The sequence below is a fragment of the Macaca fascicularis genome, chromosome 5 (assembly GCF_037993035.2).
Source record: "Macaca fascicularis isolate 582-1 chromosome 5, T2T-MFA8v1.1".
Taxonomy (NCBI): Eukaryota; Metazoa; Chordata; class Mammalia; order Primates; family Cercopithecidae; genus Macaca; species Macaca fascicularis.
In genome coordinates this window covers 147856657-147879083 of record NC_088379.1, presented here as the reverse complement: position 1 = coordinate 147879083, position 22427 = coordinate 147856657, and the positions used below count along the sequence as shown (strand labels likewise).

Sequence of the window (22427 nt, the reverse complement as noted above, 5' to 3'; positions counted from 1 at the left end):
TGTTACTCATAAAGTACAGTTTTGTACAATGTTGCACAATGCTTGAAAATATTGTTGTACAATGCTTGAAAATATTTTCTGAATATATTTTGGCCACTTTATGGTCATTTGTACAGAATGGACTAATCCAGGACAAGTTACTTCATTATAGCCAGATACAGAAATTCCTCATACTTTCTTTCTGATTGAGGTTTTCTATTTCCTTCTGTTCACTCTGCTGGCTTGAGGTTAATCCACTTGAATTCTATTTTATAGAAATTAATCTTAGAGTCATTACTTTCATAATCGGATTCTAAAGTTAATTCATCTCTCTTGTCTCCTTCTCAGCATTGCAAGATATTATAACTGAAATTTTATCACCTCCCTCTTTTTTGGTACAATCACTTAGCTCTACATTGTTTTGTTACTTATTGAATTAAACATGATTACTTTAAACAGTTATTGTTTATTAAGTTTACCTACCTATTCACTATTTTTTTCCAGTTCTTCTTATATCTCATACTTATCTGAGATTCTTTTCTTTCTGCCCCAAAATCTTTCTTTAAAGTATCCTTTCCCTTGGGTCATTTGGTTGTAAACCTTATTTTGATCCATCTGAATATATATTTACTTCATTTTTGTTCTCAAATTATAGTTTGAGAATAGAGTCTTAACTGACATTTTTTTCTCAGTACTAAGACTATATTTTTCTAGTCTTCTGACATCCATCATTGCTTTGAAAATCTGTTGATGGATGATATATTTGTGATTTGTTTGTTGGTAATTGTCTCAGCTTGCAATTAAGTAGAGTCAACTCAAGATGAGGATTCTCAGTTTTGTTAGTTGGAATCAGAAAAATAAAAATAATAATAAAAAAAAAACAAGATAGAGCAGGAAAATCGCAAGTTAAAGATGCGACTTAGCAGAAGATCAGCCTGGTCCCATAAGAAGCTCTGCAACCTGAGGGTTCCACAAAAATGTCCCCCATTCACGTTAGGGTACTGGCCTTTGGTATCCTTTTATAAGTCATGCTTTGGCTTTAGGCTGTCTCTAGAGGGAGTGTGAAACTTTTGAGACATTTCTAGTGATATGAGGACAATTATCAATAGGAGGGTGAGTGTGGGTCTACTGTTTTGGTGAAGGAACTCTGGGCAGGGCACCAAGAGTCAATCTATTATTTCAGGCTGTAAGAAGATCTCTTTGTCCTTGGTATTGTACTGTTTTACCAGTTTCTTGGTGCAAATTTCTTTTCATTTATTCTGCTTGGAAAACATTTTGTTTCCTGAGCCTGAAGATTCAATTTTGGAAAATTGAAACTTCTTTTTTTTTTAATATTGTCTCTTCTAGATGACAAAATTTAAGAGTAAATGCCTCCTTAAACTTTTTGCCTTATTCGCTTGCCTTGACCTAGGCTTGGCCCCGGTCTTTGCATTCTCTCTTCTGTCTTCTTCAGGGAATCTGATTGGTCACAAGTTAGAACTTCCTATTTTCTCTTCCACCTTGCATAGGTTTTATCACTTTTTCTGTCTTTCTTTTATTTTATCTAATTATTCAAATGTATTATTCAGTTTATTAACTCCCTCTCTGAAGTTGTACTTAATTTTCTTCAATGCATCTATGCAATTATAATTTATTTATTTAATTTTTAATTTCTAGAAGTTACTTTTAGTCTTTTAAAATTCTAATTGGTTTTAATATCCTGTTGTTTCTTTGTTACATCTTTAGTTTCTGTAAATGGTTTGGATGTGTGTTCTCTCCAAATGTCATGTTGAAATGTAATCCCCAATGTTGGAGATGGGGCCTGGTGTGAGGTATTGAATCATGGGGTAAGATATCTCATGAATGGCTCAGCACTATCCCCTTGGAGTAAGTTCTAGCTCAGTTAGTTCACATGAGATCTGGTTGTTTAAAAGGGGCTGGCTACTCCATGTCTCTCTCCTACTCCCACTCTTGCCTTGTGGTGTGTCTACTCCCGCCTCACCCTCCACCATGTTTGTAAACTTACTGCTGAACTCACCAGAAGCCAAGCAGATATTGGTGCCATGCTTGTATAGCCTGCAGAACTGTAAGCTAATTAAATCTCTTTTCTGTATAAATTACCCAGTCTCAGGTATTCCTGTATAACAACACAAGAATGGCCTAATACATTTCCTCTTTTATACTCTCAGGGGTTTTTAACACACTGATTTTATTTTGTGTTATCTGACTGTACAAAATCTGAATTCCTTGGCAATCTAATTCTACTGTTTGTTGCTTGTTTGCACTCTCCTTTATAAAGGCTTACCTTGGGTAGGTTGTGTAATTTTGGATTGTGAACTTATTATTGGTTTATTTAAAATTCTGGGAATCCTGAGATGTCTAAGATGAGGTTAAATTCCTTTGAAGAGGATTTAATTTGCTCTTTAAGTTAATTTATCTTCTGGAAGATTTTCAGGACTTATAAACACTAGAAAACAAAGTCCAAAAGCCATAGGGGAAGGATTGTGGATTATGCATTTTTAGAAGAATTCTTTTTTTTTGCTACTCCAAACCAGAAATGTCACAAATATTTCCCTTGTCACTTACCCCTGTTAAGGGGCATTTTAAAAAAATTATCCACCCTTTTGGACTTTTGAGTACTGTAAACTCCAACAGCTCATCTTTTGCAAGCCTAAAATCTTCTCCACTATTTCCTATAAGGCTATTAAAATCCAAGGTTCCAAGATCCTAGTGTTAGTAAACACCACCAAAGTACCCATAATTTTGGCACTAGGATGTTAACCATTGTTTCAACTCTGTCTTCATTTTGCCCTTGTGAGATCATCCTTGCTTTTTGTGAATTCAAAAGTGCATTTTAAAGTATGTTTGTTGTATTTTATTACGCATTTCTAAATGTTTTGAAGCAGAAGAGCGTTTGAGAATTATTAGTGTCTATATTGCCAGAAGCATAAATCTACTTTATTGAGCACAATGTAGTTTTTATTTTTGTTTCCTTTTTCCATCATACTTTGATAGTGGGATATGGAGGTATTCAACTATAATTCCATTTGCTTAGATTGTTTATTTTTTGAATTTAGATTTTTTTGGTTTTCTGTACTTATGTGCTTTCCACATTGCAAAATTTGTTTCTGCTGAATTATTTCTGTTGTTTATGTTCTCCATCAAAATTGTTGAATCCTAGAAGAATAGAGGCGAAGACTGAGAGTTAATTTTATCTAATTTTTAAAATGTTAATTCCTTTGCACACCTAAATTTATATACTATGTTTTATACATGATTTAGTGCGTTATGCACCAAAACTACCTACTAGTAAAACTTCCGTCCTCTTTGGGCTAATTAGAAGTGTTATGAAAATGGGAAAAGGGTTCTTCATGTCTCTTTTCAAAAGTTATTGTGAATAGTAAGAGCAATAATATATATGTAAAAGAAATTCCAAGTGATTAGTTTGAGCAAAGGGTCAATAAAAAGTGCTTGCAGCATTTCTTAAATATAATGTGTTATTTCAGTTACACTGTGAATACTTAAAATCGTATTATTTTATCTGTCATTGCTTTTTATCCAATGAGCTAATGAGTTATTTGAGCCTCCTGCACTGATGCTAAAATTTCTGTGTTATTGATATCTTTTCTAGGCTCTTAATGTTCCTCTTTCTGTCTGTTTTTGTGGGATGTGTGTGGTGCTTCTGTCTTTTTACATTTTGTGCTGGTGGTGTGTGTATACCAGTATATTACATTGATAATTATTTTTGATATTTCAATTGAATTTACTTAAATATAAATCTCTAAGAGATAAATATATTCATTTTACATAACTCCAATATGGTTATCACACGTGACACAATTAATATTAACTCATTACCATCTAATGCCCATTCTATAGGCAAACAGTTCATATTTTCCTATTGGACAAATTCTAAACAATTACTTTCCTTGATACCATATGCTCAAGTAAATTAATATGCTTATCCTACTTAGCTCATATACTGGAATATCATTCCAGAGCCGATGCAAAAAGACAAAGTGATAAAGAAATTTCATGATTTCTATCAAGATATGGGTACTAGAATTTCACTAAAACAGTGTAAAGCACTTACCAACACAGAATTTTGTCTTAATTTAAAACTGAAATAAGATTGATTTTCTTTTGTATTAATTTACTGTTTTAGAAGTTTATTTGATGGTTTTCAAAGGGTTGTTTCTCTTTGAGGGTTTTATTTTGTTATTATGTTTGGTTTTAGACATTGTTGATGGTGATTGTTTTAGCCAGAAGCAAGAATCCTGTATTACTGCTAAGTCATCTTTCTGGAACTTCTTCAGGACAGCTTATACAAAAAGCAAGAAACACCTAGGGCAACTGGTAAATGAATACCTGATAGCTAAGAAAACCTTAGAAGAATTTACACAAGACTTAAGATGAACATTGTGAATACAGCAGATAGTATAAAATCAAACAGGATTTTGAGAAAACAGTAGCTCCTCTACTACTGATCTTTTAACTTAGGAACTCTCATAGACATTTACTAGGCTACACACCAGAGCTCAAGTATGTCAGTTCTGCCTATTATTTCCAACTGATGGCACTTGTAGACACATATGGGGAATACAGAACCTTTGAAACAACTAGTTTTGCAGACAGCCCTTGGAATCTAATATGTTTATAAGAAGATAAGCTTCTGTTTTAAGGTCTCAATAACTAACTCAGGAAAATTAAATAATATTCCAGGAAGGGATGCTGATAAGGGAGAGAAGCACTCCATACTATTAATTATAACAGACTAGAACACTTAGTGGTAAAATAATTACAATAATAAGTTTCATAGAAATTAAGGAAATAGTTGAAGGAAGAATTAAGAAAGCCCTAGTTTAGAGCACTATATCATCTAAAGCAAGTTTCTCAAACTTTAATATGCCTTCTGATCATCTGGCACTCTTGTTGAAATGAAGAATCTGATCTGACTCAGCTGGTGGAGCCTGGCATTCTGTATTTCTAATGAACTCTAGGTGATGGTGATGCTGCCAGTTTATGGATCACCGGTTGAGTATAAGAGGTCTAGACTCTCGGAATTTGACTTTGGCAATGGTGTCACACAGAAGGTAATAAAATACCTCAAATGCAGTTCAGAGAATAGTGGTGGATGTGTGTGTGTGTGTGTGCGCGCTGCAATGTATAGAATAATATATGTAAATTTCTTTAAACTCTTAGGCGATAATAACTATTTTGAATTAAAGATATAATATGTTTAAAATTCTAATGAATGCATGAAAATGTAGAAAATAGCAAAGACATACAAAGAATAGAATTTGTGGGGGACATACATTTAAAGTAAAATGAGAAACTTCACAGTAAGAAGAATACATTCCAATAATAAGACATAAGGACAGAATTTGTGTTAGACTAACAGATGCACATGTGGAAAGAACAGAAACACATTAGCTCAGCTGAGAAGTCAAAGGATAAGGGTTGGTGGCAGTTCCCTGCCTTCAAATCTTACCTTTGCTCAATGGCTGTGCCTTGGGCAACATGGTAACCAAACTGTGCTTCAGCTCACTCATCTATAAAGTGGGGATAATAGTGTAATCAGCCAGGAAGGTTGTTATGAGTATTTATTTATTTATTTATTTATTTTAGAACTAAAACTGTCTATATTTGCAGATGACATGATTACATAGAAAATTTAATATGCAAGACAGCAACTTAGAGCAATGCCTGGCTTCTATTTGGCAGTACTGAAGGATTAGTTTTACTATTACAATAATGATAATAATGTTATTTCTAAAAATTTAAGGCTAAGAGATTTAAAGGATAGTTCTCAAAAGATAGCAGCTGGCGAGGTATGGTAACTCACATCTGTAATACCAGCACTTTGCGAGGCTAAGGTGGGCGGATCCCTTGAGGTCAGGAGTTCAAGAACAGCCTGGTCAACATGGTGAAATCCCGTCTCTACTAAAAATTACAAAAATTAGCCAGGCATGGTGGCACGAGCCTGTAACCCCAGCTACTCAGGAGGCTGAAGCAGGAGAATTGCTTGAACTTGGGAGATGGAGGTTGCAGTGAGCCGAGATCACATCACTGTACTCCAGACTGGGTGACAGAGCAAAACTCAGTCTCAAAAAATAAATAAACAAATAAATAAATAGAAGATTTCTTGAGTCCATGTTGCTGCTAAATTGTCTATGGGAGAAAAGTTGGGTTGTTTATTTAAATAAACAATACGGAGTGAAAAAATAATTAGAGAAGGATGTTGTCATAAATTAAGTAAAAATCTGATTATTAAAATTTAAAAAGTAATGCTAGACTTGAATTATTCTTAGGATTCAGCTTCTCCATATGCTTTAAACATGGGATTTAGCTTTGTTATCTTCGTTATTTTATTTCTTCCTTTCTTCTGGCATGGATTAAGCATATAGTTTTAAATTCCTGGGCCTTGATCATTACCTTTGTGGGTGTTCGTTATTGATGATTGATTTAGGTATAATTATAATTCAGTAAAGTTTTTTCTATCTTATTGCTTTTAGACAGAGACAAAGATGTATTTACTGTATTTCTTTTTCTGTTTATATTTTCTTTCCAAAGTTTAAATGCAGATACTTCAAAAACCTACAATTACAAACTTTGCTTTACTTGAGTTTTTTTCTGGAAAAAAAAAAAAAAGCTCCATAAAATTAATAGGCAAGAGAAAATTAGATAGGAATCCAATTGGTGGAATATTTAGTGTTTACAAAAGGAAATAATTTCAGAGGTCAGGCATAGCACTGAAAGTCTGACGCTGGGTGTTTCCTGGCTAAAGTTGCCCAAATTTTAAGAATTTCTCAAATATATATACTGTTAAGTATAAAAATATGCTTTAAAATTGAATAGACATAGATTCTATGCTCAATTAAACATACATAAAAATGTTTAAATAATCTGAGGAGAAATCTAAGTCAAAAATATAAAAACAAAATGTATTCTAGGGAAAGACTGCTGTTGTCTTCAGGCGCAGCCCTGAAAGTTCGGTTCTCCAATGATCACACCTGTAGTGCTAATGAGGAACATCTGCAGATTGAAAGCTGCCCTTTTATTTCTTCTTGATTACCTTTAAAATCAGGAATTATTTAAAAAATTGGCCAGGTATGGTAGCTCATGCCTGTAATCCCAGCACTTTGGGAGGCCGAGGCGGGCAGATCATCTGAGGTCAGGAGTTTGAGACCTGCCTGACCAACATGGTGAAACCCCGTCTCTACTAAAAATACAAAATTAGCTGGGTGTGCTGGCGCATGCCTGTAATCCCAGCTACTTGGGAGGCTAAGGCAGGAGAATTGCTTGAACCTGGGAGGTGGAGGTTGCAGTGAGCTGAGATCACCCTATTGCACTCCAGCCTGGGCAACAAGAGTGAAACTCCGTCTCAAAAGAAACAGACACACAAAATCTAATAGTGCCCATTTTTTAAGGGCCATAGACAGATGAATTTGGATCCTAATGTCACTTGAAAAGCATATTGAAGGAAAACATGCATATGGAAAAGTGAGAAAATCTTAAGGGTGCAACTCAATACATTTTTTGCAAAAGGAATATACCTGAAGATCCAACACCTAGATCAAGAGACAGAACATTTTCTTAACCCCAGAGGCTCTCCTCATGTCCTCTTTCAGGTACTGTATCCTCGGAGCATTTCCTCCCACTTTTATATAAATGTGTATTAGTTTTTCAGGGCTGGCATAATAAAATACCATAGATTGGGTGGCTTAAGAAACAGAAATTTATTTTCTCACGGTTTTGGAGGCTGGAAGTCCAAGATTAAGGTGCCAGCAGGGTTGATTTCTCCCAAGGCCTCCCACCTTGACTTGCAGACAGTATCTTCTTGTGCCCACACAGCCTGTGCTCATGCATCCCTGGCGACTTTCTCGCATCTTACAAGGGCAACAGCTGCATTAGATTAGAGCGCCACTCTAAAGACCTAATTTAACCTTAATTTTCTCCTTAGAGGCCCTATTGCCAAAGACAGTCTAATTGAGTGTTAGAGCTTTGCCATATGAATTGTGAGGGGATGCAATTGAGCCCATGACAGAATGTTTTCCTGTAGTACATACTCTTTCCATATGACTTCTTTCTTTAACATGATTTGTGATATTCATTCATGTTGTTCATGTAATCAGGGCTTCTTCAGTCTCATTAATGCAGAGCATTTCATTGTATGAATATATCTTAATTTATTAATCAGTTGTACTGTTTATGGAAATTTGGGTTATTTCTGGTTTTTTCTTATTGTGAATAGTGCTACTAAGAATATTGTACATAATACAATATGTATTCTTGTACATAATATTCGGCAACTTTTATAGTGGAATTGCACAGCCATAAGGTGAGATACTACCAAAGGAGAGTTACTATCAAGCTCTTTTCCAAAATAATTACATGAATTTCTACCCCACCAGCAGGGTATGGCAGTACCATTGTTCCACATCCTTGCTAATTCTTGCTATCATCTTTTTTTTTTTTTTTTAATTTAGCGTCATTTGTTTGCGTGTAGTGATTTCTCATTGTAATTTTAGCTTGCATTCCAAAAGACTAATAAAGGTGAGGGATTTTTAGTATGTTTATTGAAAATTCGAAAGCCTTCTTTTGTGAAGTTTATGACTTTTGCCCATTTTTCTATTGAGTTGCCTTTTTTCTTATTGATTTATAGACGTTTATTGTATATATTCTGAGTATTGCAAGTTTCTTTTTATACTCCATGGCTTATCATTTCATCTTCTACTTGGCATCTTTTGATAAACAGAAGTTTTTTATTTAAATGCAGTCAAACTTTAATGTCTTCCCTTGACGGTCACCACTTATATTCTCTTTAAGAAATCACGGTCTGCCCCAAAGGGAAAGATATTTTCTTCTAAAAGCTTTATTGTTTTGTTTTGAACATGTAAATGCACAACCTTCTGGAATTGATTTTTGTGTATGTAGGAGTCAAGATCCACTTTTTCTCCACAAATGCATATTTAATTCATTCAGCACCATTTAGTAAAGCAATTGCCCCTTCTGTACTGTTCTACGTTGTCAAACTTGCCATAATTTACGTGTGTAATTTGTTGTTATAACTTGTGTAAGTTTGTTTCTAGACTTCCTCTTTTGTTTCATATATCTATTTATCTGTCTTTGTACCAGTTACTGTCTTAATTGCAAAAGCTTTATAATAAGTTTTGATATCTGGCAATTTAAAAATTCTAGTTTTGTCTTCCTTGGCTAATCTTGGCGCTTTGTATTCTTGCACAAATTTTAGCTTGTTATCTTATATATATAAAAAAAAAGACTACTGGAATTTTGGTTGTGATTACCATGAATATCTAGATTAATTTGAGGATTGACATCCTCATAATTCTGAGTCTTCCAGTGTGTGAGCATGACGCATCTCTCTCCATTTATTTTTGTCTGCTTTATTTCCTCTAAATACTATTTTGTAGATTTTTGGTGTAGATATCATGAACATCTTTTGTTAGATTTTATTCTGAGTATTTGAGATATTTAATTCTATTTTAAATGTTATAATTCTTACTTTTTGTTTGTTCATTATGGTAGCATAATTTGTTTTTGTACAATAACTGAATTCAGTAACATTGCTGAATTTACTAATTAAATCTAATAGTTTTCTGTGGACTCTTTAAAAACCGTTATTTTCATTTTAATGTATTTCATCATTAAAAGAAATGAATTAAAATTATTTTCATTGATATTTCTATTGAAAATAAAATTGGAATTTTTATTTTAAAATATTAATTGAATAATAATATTAACTTATAGTGAAAAGAAAAGCTGGGCTATAGATGAGAGTGTGGAATAGTTCAACAGCATGTGAGTAGATGCTAGAAAAACTGGAACCACTGCCTCTTCTCCATCTTCATAAGCATAATACTCTTCAGTAAATGAGTCTGCCTTTCTGGTCTTTAGTTTTTATATCTACAAAATTATGATACTGTACTACATGAGTTTAAGTTCTGTTTTATCTGGGATGGATGACTAAGTTTTTGCTAAATGATTGTACTTTAGACTTTTTTCCTTTTCTGCTTTTTCTTTTATAGTCTTGTGATGATGGGGATAATGGGCCTCATGTGACCTCATTCTGGGGAAGGGTACTAGGTGGGACAAAGTCCACCTGCACTCCGCCATCTCCTATTCAGGGTATTTGAGAACTTCTGTTGCTCCTGGATACCAGGTGCTGGCTATTGAGATGATGCAATTTTGTCTCAGGTTCATCTCTTTAGAGACTGTCCTCCACTAATGCACCCTAAGTGTTCCTATATCATGTTAAATGTTGAATGATGTTTCTTTTCCCCCCTAAAAATCTCAAGTTCTTTTGAGTCTACATCCTGAAAAGCCATCTGCTAGTCCTAATGCTTCTATTACCTTCATTCCACTTTCTTGTGGGGGATTTCACTTAGAGAGAAGGGAAATGAAGACTTCATGTTTGACCTTCCCCTCTGTTTCTTTTCCTCTTGCCTATACACTTGAGTTTGAGGTAGTTTTTTATATTCTTTACATCATATCCTTTTCTCCTCTTTTAGCATGGTGAAAGTCCTTGATCTAGTTTTCTAAGTCTGAATTCGAATATTGTAATGGAAACAGGAAAAGCCTTATAGTCAAGATCATTGTCTTGCTATATGGATGCAGAATTGTTGCCAGATGTGAAAAAGTAGATTGACCTTTTTCTTATTTTATTCATCTTTTAGCAATTCTGACTTTTTTAGAGGCAAATGCTATGCCTGGCAGAAAGGTGAGGTCAGACACACAGAAATGCAAAAGGATTGCCTTTAGATACATTTCCAAACAACAGCATCCTTGTTATCCTTGTTAAATAATGTCATACCATATTTCTCATGTGATTTTGCTTTCTGCTTCTTTTCTATCTGACATGTCCTAATAGTCTTTAAGTTTAACGTGGCCATGGACATAGGGAGGGGAACAATACACACTTGGGCCTGTCAGGGGAGTGGGGCAGGGGAAGGGAGAGCATCAGGATAAATAATTAATGCATGCGGGGCTTAATACCTAGGGGATGGGTTGATAGGTGCAGCAAACCACCATGACACATGTGTACCTATGTAATGAACCTGCATGTCCTGCATCTATATCCTGGAACTGAAAGTAAAAGTAAATTAAAAAAAAAAAAAAAACTTGGTGTGGCAACAATAAGGAAATGCTATCATAGGACATGGAAAGGTATTATGCTGCATAAGTCAACTCTGTCTGCCTACATTAATAGACATTTAATAGATAGCAATGGTGTCTGCACTTAACAGGAACCTTCTCCATATATTCTGATCATTGAGTTTAGCACAAAAGGAAAAAGGTGAGAGGCACAGGTTATAACAACTGCCCTCGAAGAACTTCAAATATACCTGTGGAGACATGACAGCACAAGACAACTCAAGAAGGCAATATAAGTTATAGGCATTGGCTATAATTACTGCACAAGGTAGAAGAACAATAAAATCAACGGAGTCCAAAGTACCTGGAGATCACTTTCTGGAGAAGTTGTCATTAAAGCTTTGACAGGGCAGTAAATTTGGAAGGTGCTGAAAAGTAAGAATTGAACCACAAGCAGAAGGAACAGACATGAAGAATGGAACTGGGTGAGAACAATGTGGCAGCCATTAGACACTCTGCTTGACTGAGTAACAGAGATTATATTGAAGAACAGTGTAAAATTCATGGAATGTTTAGGAAACCTTTAAAAAATAATATATCCAGAAGACACATTGTATAAATTTTTAGCTATTTCCCCCTTGAGTTTCTTAAAACATAAATTGTGAAAAACTAATATCATAGGATGTAAAATTGGAAAACTTTGACCCCTTAAAGCAATAGTTATCAGATACTAATGTGATTTATGAACCAGATCACCTCATAGAAATTCCCTAGTGGGAATGTAAGAACTGCACAGATATCTCCTACATTTCTAATCCAAAAGGGTCGGGAGACCTGGAGATTGGGGGAAGATTTTATGGAGTGAGCCGAGGGTGTACTAGAAATATACATAAGGAGAGATGGTATAGGGTGTTTTCCCCCTCGGAACCAGAAAGAGCTACTTCAAGGAGACTCTCTAGAGAGTCTAAAAGTTATCTCTTGAAGTTTTGAGGTTTTAGTGGAGACAGTGGACTGGTTTCTGATGAATTCAAAGACCAAAGATGAGGCGGTGAGCAGCTTATGGTAGAGCAAAGTAAAGATTCTGAATGGGGATTCATCTATTTTTCAGGGTCATTAGTTTCCTCTGGAAGAGAGGTGGGCCACGAATATGAAAGAGCTGTCATGAGGTTGTCCTAGGTATTTCCTTACGGCTTCCCAGCAACTGAACTGGTCTCAGCTGACTAGTGGCTGTGGATGGAGTAAGTAACAAAGTGAGACAGTACAACCCACATCAGGCAGAGTACAGGTGAAGGGTTTCCAGTAATTGGAGGGGAGTATTACTGAAGAACCAGGAAAAGCTCCAACGGGGAGAGAACCAACTTTGTGCCTGCCCCAAAGAGTGAGCCTTCTTGCTTAGTGAGCAGAAAGTAAGCGCTTTGCTTCTTCATTTACCTCTTGTTACCTCACCTTTCCTTTTTCACTCCATTTCCACATTACAGAGGCATCAGGATCCAAGGTTCACTAGCTGGAAAAGAAGGACATGGTGGAAAAATAGGGACCAACAAATTCCTTTCCATTGGCTATTGGCTGCCATTTGCAGCAGATTCTAGCTACAGAAGACTGTTAAAACTGTAAGCCAGTTTGTCACGTGCAGCTGGGTGTTCTGATTTCTAAATTGAGAATATGTTTGATGCGCTAGCAGGGGTCCCCAACCCCCAAGCCGTGGACAGGTAACTGTCTGTGTCCTGTTAGGAACCGGGCCACACAGTGGGAGATGAGTGGTGGACAAGCAAGCATTCCTGCCTGAGCTCCACCTCTAGTCACATCAACTGTGGCATTAGATTCTCATAGAAACATGAACCCTCTTGTGAGCTGCACATGCAAGGGATCTAGGTTGTGTGCTACTTATGAGAATCTAATACTTGATGATCTGAGGAAGAATGGTTTCATCTGGAAACCATTCCACCTCCCCCATCTTTAGAAGAAATTGTCCTGGTGCCAAAAAATTTGAAGACTACCAATTAAAGTAACCATAAGATTTTTTTTTTAATAAGTTCTAAGTGATCAGGGTCTAGGTAGAAGCCTGATTCTGGTTGGCCGAAGACATGTGTTATTAGTTTCTTTGGCTGCCATAAAACATTACCACTAATTGAGCAGTTTAGAACAAGAGAAATTTAGTGTCACTTTTCTGTAGGCTAGAAATCTAAAATAAAGGTGTCGGCAGCGCTCTGCTGTCTCCAGGGGCTCCGGAGGAGAATCTGTTTGATGCCTTTCTCTTAGTTTCTGATGTTGCTGGCAGTGCTTGGCATTCCTTCGCTTGTAGATTTATCACTCCGATCTCTGCGTGTCTTGTCATATGGCTCTCTGTCTGTGTGTGTCTTTGTGTTCACATGGCATTCTCTTCTCCATGTATGTCCATCCCTGTGTCTCATCTCTTCTTATAAGGTTACCAGTCATACTAGATTCAGGGCCACCTTATTCTAGCATAACTTCATCTTAAATTACATCTTAATTGCGTCTGCAAAGATTCTTTCTGAGTAAGATCATATTTAGGGTAGGACTTCAACATATCTTTCGGGAGTACATAATTTAACCCACAACAGATGTTATGCAGATTTTGGTGTACTTGATGCCTGTACCTGGAGTTAGGGATTGTTGTTGGTACGAATCAAAGTCCCTTCCTAATTTCTTTATTTAGAAGACATGTGTGCTGTACTCTTTCAAAATATACAGTGTGAGGTTCTGAGTCTGAAACAGTGTTTCTTAGTTAAGCCCAATCGGGGCTCAGCTATTAGAAATGCCGCTTTATATTTTGTCCATTTTCCTCCCAGTGCTGTTACTAATGTTTCTCTTCTTTGCCATCCTTTGAGCATTTTAACAAGAAATTGAGAAGACTCCTGATGGACACTCTGAGTGGACCTTACGTTAATCTGGACTTCATTTTTTTTTTATGCTTCCAGTTTTTGAATACATTGCCCCATCTTCCTGGAAAGACATACCTGCTTACCTGTCTGTTAGGCCTTAGTACTTCAGAGTTCTCTTTTGTGACATTTTCTTAGACCAAATAGTGCTGATTGTCAGCCATGTGTACCAGTTCAGCTATTCTGACTGATTTTTGTGGGGGTGGGGGACAGGGACTCTTTCTGTCGCCTGGGCTGGAGTGCAGTGCTGCAATCTCGGTTCACTGTAGCCTCTGTCTCCTGGTCTCAAGTAATCCTCCCATCTCAGCTTTTCGAATAGCTAGGACTACAGGTATGCGCCACCAAACCTGACTAATTTTTGTTTTTGTAGAGACAAGGCCTTGCCATGTTGCCCAGGCTGGTCTTGAACTCCTGGGCTCGAGCAATCCTCCTACCTTGGCCTTCCAAAGTGCTGGGATTACAGGGGTGAGCCACTGCGCCCGGTTCTGACTTATTTTTCAAGATTATATTTTAAATCCTTTTCTGACTCCAGAATATTCTTTTAATACTTCCTGCCCCTTCAAACTCTGTGTATTGTCTAATGGTGATATTTTCACCAATTACTTGAAATAATTGTCCACAGATGTGTTTCCTCCACTAAACTGTGCTTCTCTTAAGTCTCTTTTTGTTTGCTGTGGTTTCTTCAGTCTGTCACAGACATTGGCTTGCAGTAGGGGCTCACCAGGTGTTTTCTGAATTGGATTGAGTGTTCATAAGAATAGATAAGGGCCAGTTGCTTCAAGTGAGTCTTGAAGTATATCACAATTTCTTGAAGGCCTTCTTCAAGCTAAAGTTCTCAGCAAAATCAAGGGGAACCACTGCAGTCGAGCAGCTGACAGCTTACTAATCTTCTTGAAATACTGCTATTCAGTCTTTTTCACCCACCTGCCTGAAAGACCCAGAAGGACTCTTTCTTCCTTCATCATCACAGAGTCTAATTAATAAATCGACAAAATAGGTAATGTCCAGTATGATATGATTCAATCATTTTATTGTGTGGGGCAGTGATTCTCAATGGAATAGTAAGCTTTCTTTGTTGTTGTTATTTAAAGAACAGTAATAATAATAGGAATAATGATGATATTATATTAGCTAATGCTTAGCTTGGTACTGTGCTATGTTCTTTACATGTTTTTATCTCAATTATCAACTCCATGGGGGTTAGGAAAAAATATCATTCCTGTATTACAGATGAAAAATGAAGACTTACAGAATTTATTTGTCCAAAATCACACAATTGGTAAGATGAAGTGATTGCAGTTATATCACTATTCTTATGACTGCTTTAGTCAATTAATCAATGTTGTTTTAAACTGTTAGCATCTTCTCTTTAGCCAAATAACTTTCTTAAGGGGTGAATTTAAAATTCTTACCTATCTATGTGACAGTCCTTTCTGGAAAGCTATTGCTCAGGCTTGAATTTTGTATCCTCCAATGTGAACATTTAGATAATGATACAGTAAAATCTTTTATGGGATACTCCTCAAGATTGTTACACGTTAAGGGAGGGAATAAGATATATTTTCATAACTTTTGACTTCGATAAAGTACTTTCCTCCTCATTGCAGCATAGAAAAGCTCTGAAATTACATCTCATAAGGAAGGAAATCTGTAATTATTTACAGTTATCCCACAATATCTCATTTTATTACTTTGTGGAAAGACCAAAACTTCCATGAATATTTTAAAACCCATGCTCACTAGTGGTGGAAAGAAAGTCAGTTTAGATAATTGTAAATTCCATTTCAGTCCGTTGTGTTCCAAGTAAATGTTCTGTCCTGACACAGCTTACGTCTTGTCTTTTGAAATGATCGAAGCTAGTGCCTTTTCTTGCTCGAGTGCCAGTCTTGTTCACATGTGAGAGAAGAAAGATAAGCAAAGAAAACAGGGCTGAGTATCTGCTGCAGTCACCCATGTTCTCAGCTGCAAGGGAGAAAGGACATTTGGGGAAGTAATTTGGCATTTAAAGCAAGTGTTTCCTGAGGCAGCTGCTGAATGGAGCTGAATATTTTGTTAAATTATTTTCTTCTCTGACCTTTATTACTAATGAATCTTCTTTAAGAAGCATTTAAAGAGGAAAAAAGAAAGGTTGTTTTTATTAATCTTCTTTCTCTTTTCCCATAGAACACAAAGAAATGGTGTTACCTGGCAAGAGATCTTCTGTCTTTTATGAAAAATTAGACAAAGGTAATGCTTATTTTGAATTGATATTTTTTTTCAGTCTGTATAACTCTGATACATGAAACTAGTTGGCTATCCTTGATTACTGGTTTTAGATATTGAATTATCCATCAAAAAAGTAAATTATTATCTGAAAAGCCAAGGAAGGCCTTACGATGATCATGAGATTGATAAAGTGAACAGTACATTTTTAGATATATAATAGCTTTTCAAAATATTGTGGGTAATGGTTAATTTTCTGATACCATTTTGAAGTTTATGTTAATATATAAATAGGATCTTGACTATAAGATTGCAATCTCTTTGGAAATAACTCCAATTGGTTTATCATATTTACAAATGATAGGTGATAACAGCATTAGACCCTTGTTAGGGTACAATGATAAGATTCTTTGTGCCTTTATTTGGCATTAGATGACTTTATGTATTTTTTTGAATATACAAAAAAATTTCAATATGAATTTCTAGAAAATGTCATCAAACTTTATGAAGACATCCTCATACAAAATACATATTTTCTTTGGAAAGATTGAATTATATCATACAGTTGTTGAATAGCATGCCTGATTATGCTTAACAGATTGCATATTTAGTTGCTAAATTTTCAAATCGCTATGTGATTTATTTACATATGTTGTTCTAAGAATATGAAAACTCCTGCAAATATTCTAATGACATACGCATGTATACAAAGTATGAGTATAGTGGCAGATAAACAATGTGTGTATGTTTTATGAATAAAACTCCTATCTCAAAAGAGATTTTTACAGAAAAGTTTCAGACAGTTTAGAATTTTGAAGGGAACTGAGACATCCATTTAGTCCTGTCTACTTATATAGCTATGAAGATGTGATGACACTGTATGTTCATGAACATATATATTAATGAAATGTATTATATATTTTTATATTAACTAGAATTGACTGGGTTTTATTTTGGACAAATTTCTGAATTTCTAAAAGCAAATGAGTACTGAAATAAAGGTAGCATTTAAATTTAATGGACATCAGCAGAAAACTTGTTTCTGAACTTTGATTTGCAGTTGAGCAAAAATAAATTGTTAAATTTGAATTACAAATGTGATATATTTCTACATATTTCTGGCTTCTAGTTAATTCTTCAAAACAGGTGTAAACTCCTTGAGAAAATAGCTTCTTTTCCTAAGGGTAGTCACCCTATCCAAGTTTTACCTATACTGAAATGTTAATTCAAATTAAAATATTCTTAAATGGTTAATGAAGTTAATTGAGGGTTGTCTTTTACATAGAACTATTCACTTTGACTCTGCAAATAGGGATATTAGAAAGAAAACAAATACAATATGTAGAAGAGGTTGAAGCTGAGCTGTGTGATGTAGGCATATGGAGATAAATGATAGAAAAGTGCTTGTTGAAGGGGACTCAATGGAAGATGGCACAGTAAAGAGAGAAAGAAAAAGATCCTAAATGACATGAAGCTAATTGGAAAGGTCAGGGATACATGTGCTTTAGAATATAAATAAGGCATGCAGGGAGCACAGACTCTCCAGGTTGCATTTATGTGAGTTTTTCTTTTCTCAGAGGTATGTATATACTAATATACTCGTTTTTAGGCTTTTATTTTGTTTATTTAAGCTGTGTATAACCTTAGTTTGAAGTGAATGTAACAAAGGAAGGCTTGGGGTGAGGGAAAGTAATTCCCATTCGCGGGATAGAATTTTCAGCATCAGTGTACCCAGAATAACAAAATTCGTTATTTGTTTGTTTGTTTGTTTTTCGTTTTGAAAATAAAGAAATCATTCTGTGTATTGCCAAAATCCAAGAGCTTTGGCATGATACAACTCCCAAGGTGATTAAGATCCAAGATATGTATGTTGTTGTGGAGGGTGGAAGTGAGATATGGAGGAGTAGTTGGGGATGGGAGAACTATGGCCAGGAGAAATGACGTTCATGTCATTATCTTTCTGGGCTGGTCCTACAGATTTGTTGAACTGGGGATGTTTGCAATCTTGTAAAATTCCTATTAATAAGAATACACGCTAACATATTAACATTCTGCCTATTATCTCAGATGGAATATGTGCATTTAAATATCAATGTTTAAATAGTGAAAAATTTAAGACATACTAGTGAAGGTGTTATTTTTAAACAAATGGAACCATTCAGCTTTTCTTAGTTATACATGATGACTAACACATTCATTTTGTGTAGGATTAATTCTGGCAATGGGCTCAGCATGCAATCTGTTGGATTAACGGACACTTTTATGTGTGCAGATACCTGTGAGTTCTACATTTGACTCTTTTCAAAAGGGCATTTAAACAACTTTTCATGAAGTGTTTTAATGTGAAGTTATTGGTTATAAGTTATAGTTACAATATTCTTAATTTTATCATCCAAAGACAGAGGCAACATCAATGAGGTTAAAATATCTTTCAATATACTTGGTAGGTATACCGTGGTTGGATTACGTGTAAAAATAGAGACTGTGATTCTGTTCAATTTTTACGTAGGTTTACATGTCCTGGAAATAGATCAAATTTCAATTAAGGAAATTTCATGACTGTAATTATATTTTTATTATACAGGAATATTAAATTTTATTCTCACATATATTGAATTTTTTCTGAAGGAGATTGAAACAGCATATTAAGAATTCAGCAATTCTTTTAGGTACTATAGGTTTACTATATTTAGGCTTACTATAAATACAATTTTGAAAATTGAAAAGAAACTGGGTTATAAGGCTACTGTATGGGGTTACTTATGTTCAAGGACAGTAAGAAATAAGTTGTAAATACATTGTTTACAGATTGATTTTATTTTGGTTTATTATTTGATGTGGAAAATGATATAGACATGATACATGTTGAGATTTAAAAGGATATGTGATATTTTAAGACTTTATTACAGATTATATTTTCTATTATTTATCGCATACCTACTATAATAATAACAAATGAAAGTACTGCATTGTAACTTGCAGGTTGATTAATAAGCTAATGACCATGCATTTAAATGGGAGTTAGAAATAGTTTAGGATTAGTGATAAAAAATACATGTAAATCTCAGAATGCTGAAATTAGGTTCTATGTCCGATATATACTATACAATGCTTTACAAAAACGTAGTTATAACATTGCGTACAGTATGCGCTCAATGAGTATTGAAACTGCAATCAGAGAATAAATCATTGAACATTCTTATGGAGAAATGATTAAAAAGTAATTATTAAAGAAAAATTTCATGAAAAGCTATTATGGTAGTTTTTAAGAATTTGGCTTTTGTTGTTTTTATGATTTTTTTCATTTGCAAAAAGTTCTTGGTCTTCTTAACTCTTCTGGGTATTAGTTTCTGTGCAATATTTTATCTTTTTGAAACTCTCAGAACTATAAACCATAGCATTGTCTAGAATCAGCTCCTGCTACTATTCAAGTTCTTCCATAAATTCCTCAGCTATGTTTCTTACCCTATTTATGTCTCTCTTAACACCACATACTCCAAACATTCTTGTCTTTGCTTAGGTTTAAAGCTCTACTTTGAACGTCTAGTCTGCTTTCTTCTTTATTCCCAAAACTATATAATTTTAAAACTTTTCTTTAAGATGCTTTCTGAGACCTTCGTTATATTACAACTATCTTTCTCCCTTAGCCAGCCTACACTGCATTCACTCACACTTAGTTGTGGTATCTGTCATACTGTCATTGATTTGCATGTTTTGGTATATTCTTGTGTGTATGTGTGTGTGTGTGTGTGTGTGTGTGTGTATACAATTTGATATCATCATATATAAAGGTGCACACACAGACATGGATTTTTTTTCTTCAATATAATTGTAAAAAAGATCTTTCTGCCTACCACGTTTACTTTTCCTTATGAGTAAAGCAGACAAATTTTGAGTGAATGAGCTCCTTGAATCTCCAGGATTTCCACTGAAGGTATATTTAAATGACTAAAAGATCTCTTTGTAATAAGAAAGTTATAATTTTGCTATGTTTTGTATTAATTAGGACTACCTGGAGAACCTACTCAGCTTTTATGACTTTTTTTTTGAGTCAGAGTCTCTCTCTGTCACCCAGGCTGGAGTGTAGCGGTGTGATCTTGGCTCACTGAAACCCCTGCCTCCTGGGTTCAAGAGATTCTCCTGCCTCAGCCTCCTGAGTAGCTGGGACTACAGGCGTGTGTTACCACGCCCGGCTAATTTTTGTATTTTTAGTAAAGACGGGGTTTCACCGTGTTAGCCAGGATGGTCTCGATCTCCTGACCTCGTGATCTGCCCACCTCGGCCTCCCAAAGTGCTGGGATTACAGGCACGAGCCACAGTGCCCGGTCTTATGACATCTTTTTAATAAGAATAAAATCTAAGTTCAAATCAACTAATTTATAACACCACTGTAGGAACACATTCTCTTCACCAAAGGGAGATGGCCTAATTCTATCACTTACTGGCTTTGTGCTACTCTATACATCATTGCAGAAAAATCTAACCTGCCCTACCCAACAAAGGCATTTTTGTTCAAGAGCATATACTCTGCTCTATAGTGGAGTCTCTCTAGGCTAAGATCCTAAAAGTACTTAAATGCCAGGTATGGAAATGGAGTAGGGTCATGGTTATTTGGAAAGCTGAAAAGAAATTAGGCCTATTGGGGTTAGGGAGAAGCCTTTGGGGCTCTCAGAGAATTGGCAATTCCCAGTAAAGGACTAAAGTCTTTGAAGAAATTGGTTCCTTTAAGGCTTTAGCAGATCTGCTCATTTTTATTTCTGGTTTTACAGCACTAAGATTACCTTGGAAGGAGAATCACATCATTGAAGGCAAAGTGATCTGGGCTACAAATAATTGGTAGCATGTCCACTAGATTTTGCAAGTACACACATGAATATAAATGTATGTTTGTTCTTCTCTCTCTCTCTCTCTATATATATATATATATATATATATGATGCTGAAAATCAAACACACACACACACACACACACACACGAGATGCACTCCAGCCTGGGTGACAAAGTAAGACCTTGTCTCAAAAAATAAAAATGAGAAAACTGTATGTGTGTGTGTGTGTGTGTGTGTGTGTGTATATATATATATATATATATATATATAGTGAGAGAGAGAGAGAGAGGGAGAGAGAGATTATACACACACACACACACACACACACACACACACACATGCAGTTGGTCGTTCATATTCATGGTTTCCACATCCACAGATTCAACCAACTGGGAATCAAAAATATTTGAAAACAGACAATAAAAAATAATCCAAATTAAAAGACAATGCAGTATAACAACTATTTACATAGCATTTACACTGTAGTAGGTATTATAATCTAGAGATGATATGAAGTGTCTGGGAGAATGTGCGTAGGTTATATGAAAAGACTATGCCATTTTATATAAGGGACTTGAACATCCATGTATTCTGGTACATTGGGAAAGAGGAATCCTGGAACCATATCCCACTGGATAATGAGGCATAGCTCTCTATATTTTAATGAATTTGATGTTTTAAAAAGTATACCACTAGATGTCAGTAGCAACCTCCTGGGGTTCCTGTGACCTTAATTTGTTAACAATAAAAAATGGTACTTCATTAGAACATCTTATCTGGGAATAGCAGGTACGTAATTTGAAAGTTTAAGAACTATTTTTTCCCCCATACAAAGAGTAGGATTGCAGGCATAAAATATTTTGGAATTATTTTCTAAACCAGTTTCTGTTCACATGTAACAAGTTATTTTTACTTCCAGTATTCTCTGTATCATTGAGATGGCAATGAAGAATTATGGGTAAACTTGAGTAATTTGTCAGGAATTATACCTGATGCCAGAGCTCTAAACTTCTGCTTCGATGCTTTATGATTCATTTATGCTATCATTGGATGAGTATTTGTGCTTTGGGTTTGTTTCATTCTGGTTTTGTAAAAGCATTTGGTGCTGTAGCCCATCAGAAGATTGTGTGGTATTAATTTTTTGGCATCTACATCTGTGCCCTTTTTACTTAGTAAATTCTATCTTTAAATTTTTTCCTTAATAATTTCTAAACTTTCATGGATCTCTGTTCAGTTGTTACAAGGTACTCAACTTTGGGATAGATGCCATAGATTATTATGAATGCTTGCTCATGAGTTGACAACATAATCTAGAAATAAGAAAAAAATGATATTTTCCTTGAATTATAGTACATATAATTTTTTAGTCCTTAAGAATGAGTAAAAGTATCTCATTTTTTTTCACAAATTAATAAGAAAATTG

The 22427-nt window shown here is 35.1% G+C and overlaps 1 protein-coding gene across 5 annotated transcripts in view; it reads left to right on the top strand.

Moving 5' to 3' along the window:
* INPP4B (inositol polyphosphate-4-phosphatase type II B) overlaps positions 1 to 22427 on the top strand; it is an 822790-nt gene that overhangs the window by 107817 nt on the left and 692546 nt on the right. For all 5 annotated transcript variants that reach the window (XM_005555983.5, XM_045391863.3, XM_005555981.4 and 2 more), the window contains one exon: positions 16137 to 16199. The gene's annotated coding sequence lies outside the window, so the exon portion shown is untranslated. The remainder of the gene's footprint in view (positions 1 to 16136; positions 16200 to 22427) is intronic.